Genomic DNA, 9612 nt, shown 5'->3' on the forward strand with positions numbered 1-9612 from the left:
CATGTCCAAGCCAAACTGGCGAGGGAAGGGCTAAAAATTGAAAACGCTAGGGGTGATCTACAGTGATGCACAGTGCTAGGACCGATTTGATGATGAGGGCAAAAGCGCTAGGGGTGATCTACAGTGATGTACAGTGCTAGGACGGATTTGATGATGCAGGGCAAAAGCGCTAGGGCTGATGCTGCTGCTGAAAACACTAGGCTGATTTGAGCAAAAACACCAAGGGGCTACTCCAGAAAACGCAAGCTAATCTAGCGGAAAACACTAGGGCTGATCTGCTTCTCCACTTGGCGCTGCGAATCTTACTGAGATCGCTGGATGCTTGGGTCTCCTATATAGGGCCGAATTTTAACAACGTTGGAGCATGGGCCTTGTCTGTAAACTTGTGGAATAGCTAGGCCGAGGTCTTCCTTTATAGGCAAGTTCTAGTTACAAATCCCGTAAGGCTTAGATAAGGCAAAACTGGAAGACAAAGCTATAAAATAAATCATTAAAATGACCTATTAAATAAAATTCACTTCCGCTAAGTTCCGGGTGAAACTGACACACATCTATCCACCCGAGAATCCAATCAATGCGGGGAATAGCTTGTTAGATTTCTCTAACCTAAAACTACATGCACGTCATGTCAAATATCCATCGTAGTGTAACATCTATCAAAACACATGTACAAACCATTGATGGAAGAGGGTTTCAAAGTGGAAAATTGGCTCAAGATGTCGATGAAGCATGTCCATGTGGCACGTAGCGTCATGTGCACATGACATTCCCTCCTGTTTAAGGTGAGGTATTGGTACCAAACTCCATGCACTCGATAAGATGGTCCTGGATGAAGTTCCGTCTAGACAATGTCCTCCATGGCGACTTTTGAGAGAAAGGTTCCCCTGGGTGATGTGGAAATGTCCAAACACAAGGATAATGATGATGCATCTACTCATAAACAATGGACTATCTCTTGGATCAACGATGCCATTGTTGGCTATCGAAAAATAGTAACCTTTGCTGCACGAATATGGTGGTATGAACCAAACTGAAAACCAGATGGATGCCCGTACAGCGCATGGTTGGATATGCAAACGCCGATGTTCACGAAGGTTACCACCAGCCTATGTTGCTCCTACGCGGGAAGATTGGCAAGAGCAACGCCAAATCGGAGATGAAGATGGATATATCCTGAAGAATTCCCATGAACCATGGCAAGTCAAATTTATGATGTCTCATGAAACCACCGAGTAACTCCCCAAAGATGGAGGCTCATCTTGGGGCTTTGACTAGATTGCTAAAAGATGGAAGCTCTAGATAAATCCTTGTCTCTGTAAAAGAAGTGGTTCCGAATGTAGGCTCATGATGCGTGCGAACTCCCCTCCCGTGGTGGTTGCCTCAAATTGGAACTCTATGACTCCGGATTAATGGCTATTGATTGCTAAGAAGATGTAGATCTCGATGTGTTGCCAAAGATGTGTACAAATCAATGATGATGCAATGCCTCTTTTGGAATGATGGAAATCTGCAAGCAGCTAAACATGGCTACATTGACCAATGATTCATCACTAGTAGATAAAGAAATTGCAAGTAGTAGCGATAAATGATGAGTGACTTGAGAGCCAGCTCTTGGGATGTCCCCACGAATTACGACCATCTGGAAGGTTGAATTGCTTTAGCCATCTAAAAACATTCACAACCTTCAAGTGACCAGTCCTCAGAATGTCTTCCTTATTTGGCATCATGATTCCTTTTGGATCTAATTGGATGAAGTACCTTCTCTAGTTTTGGGGACTTGTTGAATGCTATAGACATAGCTTTGTTGGAATTAAGGACTAAAAGCTAGCTGCAAAAACGCAGATTCGATACGCAAAACGCAACAGATTTATCATGTAAACCAGGGCTGAAAATGGGGCTCTCAATGAGGCCGATGATAGAAATCAACGGGAGTACTTCATGATGGTGAAGGAATGGCTAAGGAGAGGCTAGTGAGGCCAGGTCCGAGCCAAACCGGCGAAGGAAGGGCTAAAAACTGAAAACACTAAGGGTGACCTACATTCATGCACATCGCTAGGACTTATCTGATGATGCAGGGAAAAAGCGCTAGGACTGAATGCTGCTGCTGAAAACACCAGGCTGATTTGAGCAAAAACGTCAAAAAACGCTAGCTAATCTAGAGGAAAACACTAGGGCTGATCTGCTCCTCCATCTAGCCCTGCGAATCTTACTGAGTTCGATGATAATGATGATGCATCTACTCATAAACAATGGAGTATCTCTTGGATCAACGATGCCATTGTTGGTTATCGGCAAATAGTAACCTTTGTCTTTCTGATTCGGGTGGTATGAACCATAGTTGTTTCCGTACGTACGTCCGGCTGCCTTCCGTACCATACGGTACTTCTGTACGGAATCCGTACGTACCGTACGATTCCGTACGTGCATGGCTTTATAAAAAAAAATTCGGCCGTCGGTTGCTTATCCGCCTGGTCGGACTCTTTGGGCGAGCCTTTTTATAAGCCAACCTATCTTATTACCACATTACAGAGTAGCAGAAGTTAGAACTCAGTCTCAGGAGTCTGCACAGTGTCTGCACAGAGACAAAGGAAGCGTGGAACGCCGTCGATAAGGTTCTCCCTCCCTCCCTCCCTCCCTTTGTGTTTGGAGTCAGCAAGCCTGAAGGAGGTACTCTAGAGTCGTGACCTCGCGAAAGATTGTAAGTTTTGTATTCAACTTTGAAGTTTGCGTTAATTGTGTTGCAGAGTTATCATGCCTCGTCGACCTAATACTCTTTGGGCCGAGCACACCAATGTCCTGAGAGTTGTCAACATAGGAGGCCAAGCAGGTTCAGGGACTCGCACTTAGGTGTGCAAGTACTGCGGAGAGCAGATGACCAGTACAATTACCAAGGTTTTGAAGCACCTCACTGGTATTGGCACCACTGGACATTGTGGGGGTTGCGAGACTATCCCGCAAGCATTGAGGGATGCCTTGATTTTGGAGCATTTTCCTCCAGGATCTACTGCATCGTCACAGTCAGGGGGAGCACGTGTAGCAGCAACAGCAGCAGAGGATGCCTTGCAAGATGCATTACTTGGAGATATTGGCGGCTCTGCGTCTGCAGCGCCATCATTTGCAGGCACTAGTAGAAAGAGAGCTCGTGTTTCACAGGCTGAGGATGAGGGTGCTAGTGCTTCAGCAGCAAGTGCAAGTGGGGTTGAGGGTGTACGTGGCCCAAGGCAAACCACATTGCCATCACGTGTACACAGTGATTCATGGGTAAAAGAGCGACAGAAAGTTGCAGAGATGGAGATTGCACGGACTCTCATAGAGTGCAATATTGCATTCAATGTGTTGAAGACTGATCAATGGAAGAGGATGGTGAGAGCTATTTCACAGGTTGGTGCTACAGATTCCTGGAATGGTCTTGACTACCAAAAGATGCGCACTACCATGCTTGACGACCAAAAAGAGATCATAGACCGAGCATTGACTCCAGTGAAGAGGATACGTTCAGGACACAATTAGTGCTGCTGTGAATGTCTTCACTCAGATGGTGCAGAATCCCAGGTTTATGGATTATCTGTAAGCACCATCAAAGCCACAGCAGGCAAGGAAATGCCCTCAGCGTACAGAGCCCGTTGAGGCTCAAGCCCATGTTCCCCATGCAAATCAGCAAGATAGGGAACACTCACATGTCGCGGAGTTGGGGACTCCAAAACAGGTTCCTCCCGTGCTTGAACAGGTGGCTGTTCCACAGGTTATAACAGTTCATCCGGCCACCTTAGAGCCCGCATGTTGTTTTGAATGGAGAGAGAACTGGTTACCAGGCAATGCACCCAGTTTTTCCACCACCCACGGTACATCCTAGGTATTTAGGGGGTAAATCGGTGTTCCAAAGTATGGCTGGTTATGCGCCTGCAAGTCAACCGTACATGCCAGGAACAATGTTTGGGGGTATGCAAGGCATGATGCCAGACCCAAATGCGTGGTGGCTACAATTGTACAAGATGTTTGGTTTTCATCGAACAAGAGCTTGAAAATTTCTTTAATCCTACTTGCACTGATCTACAGGAGTTGTTACCAATATCGCAAAAAGGAAGCGTTGCTAGTTGAAAGCTACATGGCCTTATTTTGAATATTGCAATAATTGTTTTTCTTTGAAACCTATTCTTAATGAAATAAGCAGAGCTCTTGGTGAATTTAAAAGATCGTTTTTGCAATTAGAAAACAAAGGGCATGAAGATTCTTCTATTGTATTGAGAGTAGAAAAAATAGAGCACTAATACAAAAATTTTCAAGAAGCAAAAAAAAGCGAAAAGTATGTACATGTTAACTATGCTTAAATCAAAAAACTTAACCGTGGTGAATAAGCATCCCAACACGTATAACTTGTCTTGCTACAATATCGACAAGTTCATTTTTTTGAAGATTCGCAGCGGATTTAGCATGGTTATGGTATTTATTTTTGTAAGTGCAAAATTCTAAATCAGATGTTTATGAAAAACACTTACATGGTAAAAAAAATTATTGACATGGAAAATATTACTCCGTCAAAATTGCGAGTAGTCTGCGAAGCTACAAGCATACCTATAAATCATAGTGACATTATATTACCACTTGGTCTGTCGTAGTGAAGAAGAGTCCATTGTGATATACTCTTTCTGGAATGGACTTGCACTCATAAAATGGACATAGCTAGGAAACTCAACGAGCACTACCGTATTGTTTAAGAATTATGTCAGTATCTCTAAGAAGGCTGGTACAAATGAGCGTTTCAAAATATATATATTCGACATTATTAATGGATTGGAACAAGCTATAAGCTACATTCGAATGGTTATTTGCACAATGACTTACAGCTATAGTATATTTATCTGCATTTGTAGGAGAAAACAGAAGACATTTATGTAAGCATTTCGAGCTGGAGAAAAAGTACAAGCACCATTACGAAGAAAGTGCACGAATCATTGTCAGATAGCATAAAAAAATTTGTTGAACACTACAAAAAGTGATATCTATAGGTCACTCACGAATTTTTTAGCTTTAAAACAATTGTTTATAGCATAGCAACTGAAATTTATTCCTTTGATAAAACTCTTTTGAAGTTTGTTTTATCCAAGAGTAAAAAAACCAGAAAATATATTTGTAAGAGCTTTATATGGATTTGCAGAACGTTGTATTCGTATAAATCCATTAGAAAGATTCAAACTCTATGAGTAATATGCTATGTTAAGAAATACTCATCAATACAATCTCTACATAGATATAAATGTCGATCTGCGAACCGAGAGATAAATAGAAAAATTCGTCTTTTCTTTTTTTAAATTGTCAATCCAATTATTGTGAGCATGTGAAACAATTGATATGTGTATATTTTTGCAGTGATTTTGATCATTCAATATAATTTTAACATGTTTGTATAAGGAATTGATACTTATACATATGCATTAAAAATAAATTTTGATTATATATAATTTAATATTATGATTTGTTGAAAGTTCTTTATGAAATATAATAGAATGATAATAAAAATTAATTTTTATATACTAATCTATATTAAATCTTTACAAAATATACGTCAAATATAGTTACTCTCTCTCTCTTTCTCCTATTAGTATCAAAATGAAATCGTACATTTTGAAAATATGTAATTTTACATAGATTATTAAGTTACTATTAAAATATACAAATTAATTACTTCGTCCTTTAACTCTTTTTATATTTACGAGTTAACAAACATATGTATGGTGTTTTCTAAAAGATTTTCAAAAGAAACAATACTCAATGGAGTCGAGTAATCCAGCTGTTTCTTCAAATGACTAGACCTTAGTATTTATCTCTCTTGTTAGTAATAATTATGTACAAACAAGTATAAAAACTTCATTGCTTTCGACAGCGAATACAAAACTACTTGACAGAGCAAGAAAAAGACAGAAAAGTATATTGATATATATGAATCGGAAAAGATAACAATGCAAAACTTTTCTTCAGGTTTTGAATCAAAAGAACGTAGTGACGAAAATGTTGTTGACGAACCTAACAAAAACTATTCCAAGAAAACAAAATGAATGTTGCTTATGATCGATATTCAGATACCTTGTGCTATGGAACGTATGTTCTGAGTAATTTATAAATTACGCAACCAATAAATTTTCAAAAAGAGAGCTAAATATTTTAGACCAGCTTATCTTATTTTTCGACGTAAGTAATCTATAAAAGTCGTAATACATAAAATTATCAATACCACAATTGTTTATTTTAATAGCTTATATAACGTAACGATTTTCGAAAGAACTCAATATAGTATGCTTCATATTTTTTATCTAACAAATTAAAAAAATTGTTTTTTTAGATTATTTGTCAAATGTAAAAATGTAAAGCATACAACAGTGAGTTCTTTTAAAAATCGTTACGTTATCGAACATGATAGAAGTTATTAAAATAAACAATTGTGGTATTGATATTTTCATGTACAAACTAATAAAAAAAATCAACAAATAAATATAAATACGATATTAATGTCATATACAAAAAAATGTAAAGCTTACTATATTAGGTTTGTTCAAAACTCTTATGTTATCAAACGTCATAGAAGTTATTAAAATAAACAATTGTGATATTGATATTTTTATGTATTGCGATTTTTGCAAATTACCTACGTACAAAAACATAAGAAGTTGGTCTAAAATATTCATGTCTTTTTTAAAAAATTTATTGGTTGCGTAATTTATACATTACTCGGAACATAGATTCCATAACACGAGCTCTTTGAATATCGATCACAAATAACATTTACTTGAATGGTTTTATTAGGTTTGTCAACATCTTTTTCTTCATTGCGTTCTTCTGGTTCAAAACCTGGAGAAAAATCTTGGATTGTTAGCTTTTTTTATTCATGTATATCAATATACTTTTCTTACTATGCCAAGTAGTTTTTGTACTTGGCTATCTATAATTATTATTAGTTGAAAAATAAATACTAGAATTGAGTCATTTGAAGAAGCAATCGGTTTATTTCACTCCATTCAATATTGTTTTTTTTTTAATCTTTTGAAAAATATTATGCATATATTTGTTAACTAATAAATATGAAAGAGTTAACAAACAAAGTAACTAATATATATATTTAATTTTATATTTTAATAATAACTTAATAATCTATTTAAAATTAGATGCTTTTAAACTGCACGTTTTCATTTTAATACCAACAGACACAAAGAGAGAGACAGAGAGAGAGAGAGAGCATAACTATACTCGACGTATATATTGTAAAGATTAATATCATTTAGTATATAAAACAAATATTTTTTATTATCATTTAATTATACTTCATAAAGAACTTTCAGCAATTCATAATATTAACTTATATATAATCAAAACCTCTTTTTTATGTATATATATAAGCATCAATTTTTATACAAACGTGTTAAAAGTATATTGAATAATATCTTTTTAGAGTCAACCATGAAAAGATTTATAAGCTATACTTTTAAGTATTAGATAATATGTAATATAAGCTTGTTTTTAATATATAACTATGTATAAAATTAATTATATATATAATTTTTGATAGCATTATTTGATAAAACTACGAAATGAGATAAAAACTAACAAATTATACATTTGATATTATTTTTAAAAAAATCAAGCAATGAATCATTTTTACACTATTTTTTTTAATGACAATAATCATTAAAAAGTCAAATCATTGTAGATATACACATATTAATTGTTTCTCAGCTCACAATTACTGGATTGATAGTTTTGAAAAAAAACGAATTTTTATATTCATCTCTCGGTCGTACACCGATATCTATATCTATGTAGAGATTGTATTAGTGAGCATTTCTCAACATATCAAAGAACTTGTAGAGTTCATGCATGTTTGATGGATTAATATCAATATAACGCTCTGCAAATCAATACAAAGCTCTTGTAAATAGATTTTTGACTCGTTACCTTCAGATGAACAAACTTGAGAAGTTTAAGAAAAGTTTTATCAAAGGAATACATTTCAGTTGCTAAGCTATAAATAACTAATTTAGAGCTAAAAATTTCGGGAGCGATCCATGAATAGCGCTTTTTGTATTCTTCAATAGTTTTTTTTGCGGTTTAGAAATGGTTTTGCACTTTTTTCGTGTTGATATTCGTACTTTTTTCTCAGTTCGAAATGCTTACCTAAATGTCTTCTGTTTTTTTTAGAAACGCAAATAAGTATTTTTTAACTACAAGTCATTGTGTAAATAACCATTTGAATGTATGCAGCTTATAGTTTGTTCCAATCCATTAATAATGTCGAATATATGTGCTTTGAAACGTTTCTTTGTATCAACCGTTTGGGAGATACTGACATAATGCTTAGGTGGTGCAGTAGTGCTCGCTCAGTTTCCTAGCCATGTTCAGTTTGCGAGTGCAAGTCCGTTCCAGAAAAGATATTTTACAATGGACTCTTCTTCATTATGGCCGAAGCCAAGTGGTAATATAATTCTACTATGATTTATAGGTATGTTTGTAGCTTCACAGACTGCTAATTCTGACAGAGTAATATTTTTCATGATAGTAAAATTTTTTGCCATGTACTTATTTTTCATGATAGTAAAATTTTTTGCCATGTACTTATTTTTCATAAACATTTGATTTAAAATTTTGCACTTACAAGAATAAATACCATAGCTATACTGAATCTGCTACGAATCTTCAAAAAAATGAACTTGTTATTGTAGCAAGATAAGCTGCACGTGTTGGGATGGTTGTTCACCACGGTTCATTTCTTGGTTTGTGCATAGTTCACTTGCACATACTTTCGTTTTTTTTTGCTTCTTGGAAGTTTTTGTATTACTGCTCTATTTTTTATACTCTCAATACAGTAAAAAAAAGCTTTGTGTCCTTTGTTTCTAATTACAAAAACGATCTTTTAAATTCACCAAGAGCTTTACTTATTTCAATAAGAAAAGTTTCAAAGAAAAAAATTTATTGCAATATTCAAAATATGACTTTTAAATACGACAATCCAAACCATATTCTCGATTATGACCAATAAACATGAAAGTTTGATCAATTAAAACAATGTTCTGAGTGAAACAAGTAAAGTCCACATAAAGACATGAGCATATATTCAAGCGAGATAGAAATATATTTTCTATAATAAAAAAAAGACTATGAATTATATATGAGTAAATCATTGAATTATCACAAAATAAAAGCATTAAATTTTCAACATACAGAATTACTCTTAAATATGACAGTTCATACTCCATTACTTGATTTTGACCAATGAGCATAAAGATTTGATTAAAAAAATTCTTAAATACAAATATAAAACTTCATGAACTTTTTTTTTTTTAATGTACAATAAAAATCTTCTTGTTAAATAAATTTTCACACGTAACATAAAAGATAATAAGCAAAAATGTCCACATATATTCAAGTATTAGAGAAAAAAATATATGTATAATACGTATCAATTCATTAAACAAAAGCCAAGTATACAAACAAATATTGACAAATGAAACAATTTGTACTTATTGCGATTATTTTACAACATCTTGATACAACTACTTATTATAGAAACTCAACTGACATATACAAATCAATATTGTAAATTTTATTCCTTTTTTAATATGTATA

This window comes from Adiantum capillus-veneris, chromosome 2 (assembly GCF_014529385.1).
Source record: "Adiantum capillus-veneris isolate H3 chromosome 2, ASM1452938v2, whole genome shotgun sequence".
Classification (NCBI taxonomy): domain Eukaryota; kingdom Viridiplantae; phylum Streptophyta; class Polypodiopsida; order Polypodiales; family Pteridaceae; genus Adiantum; species Adiantum capillus-veneris.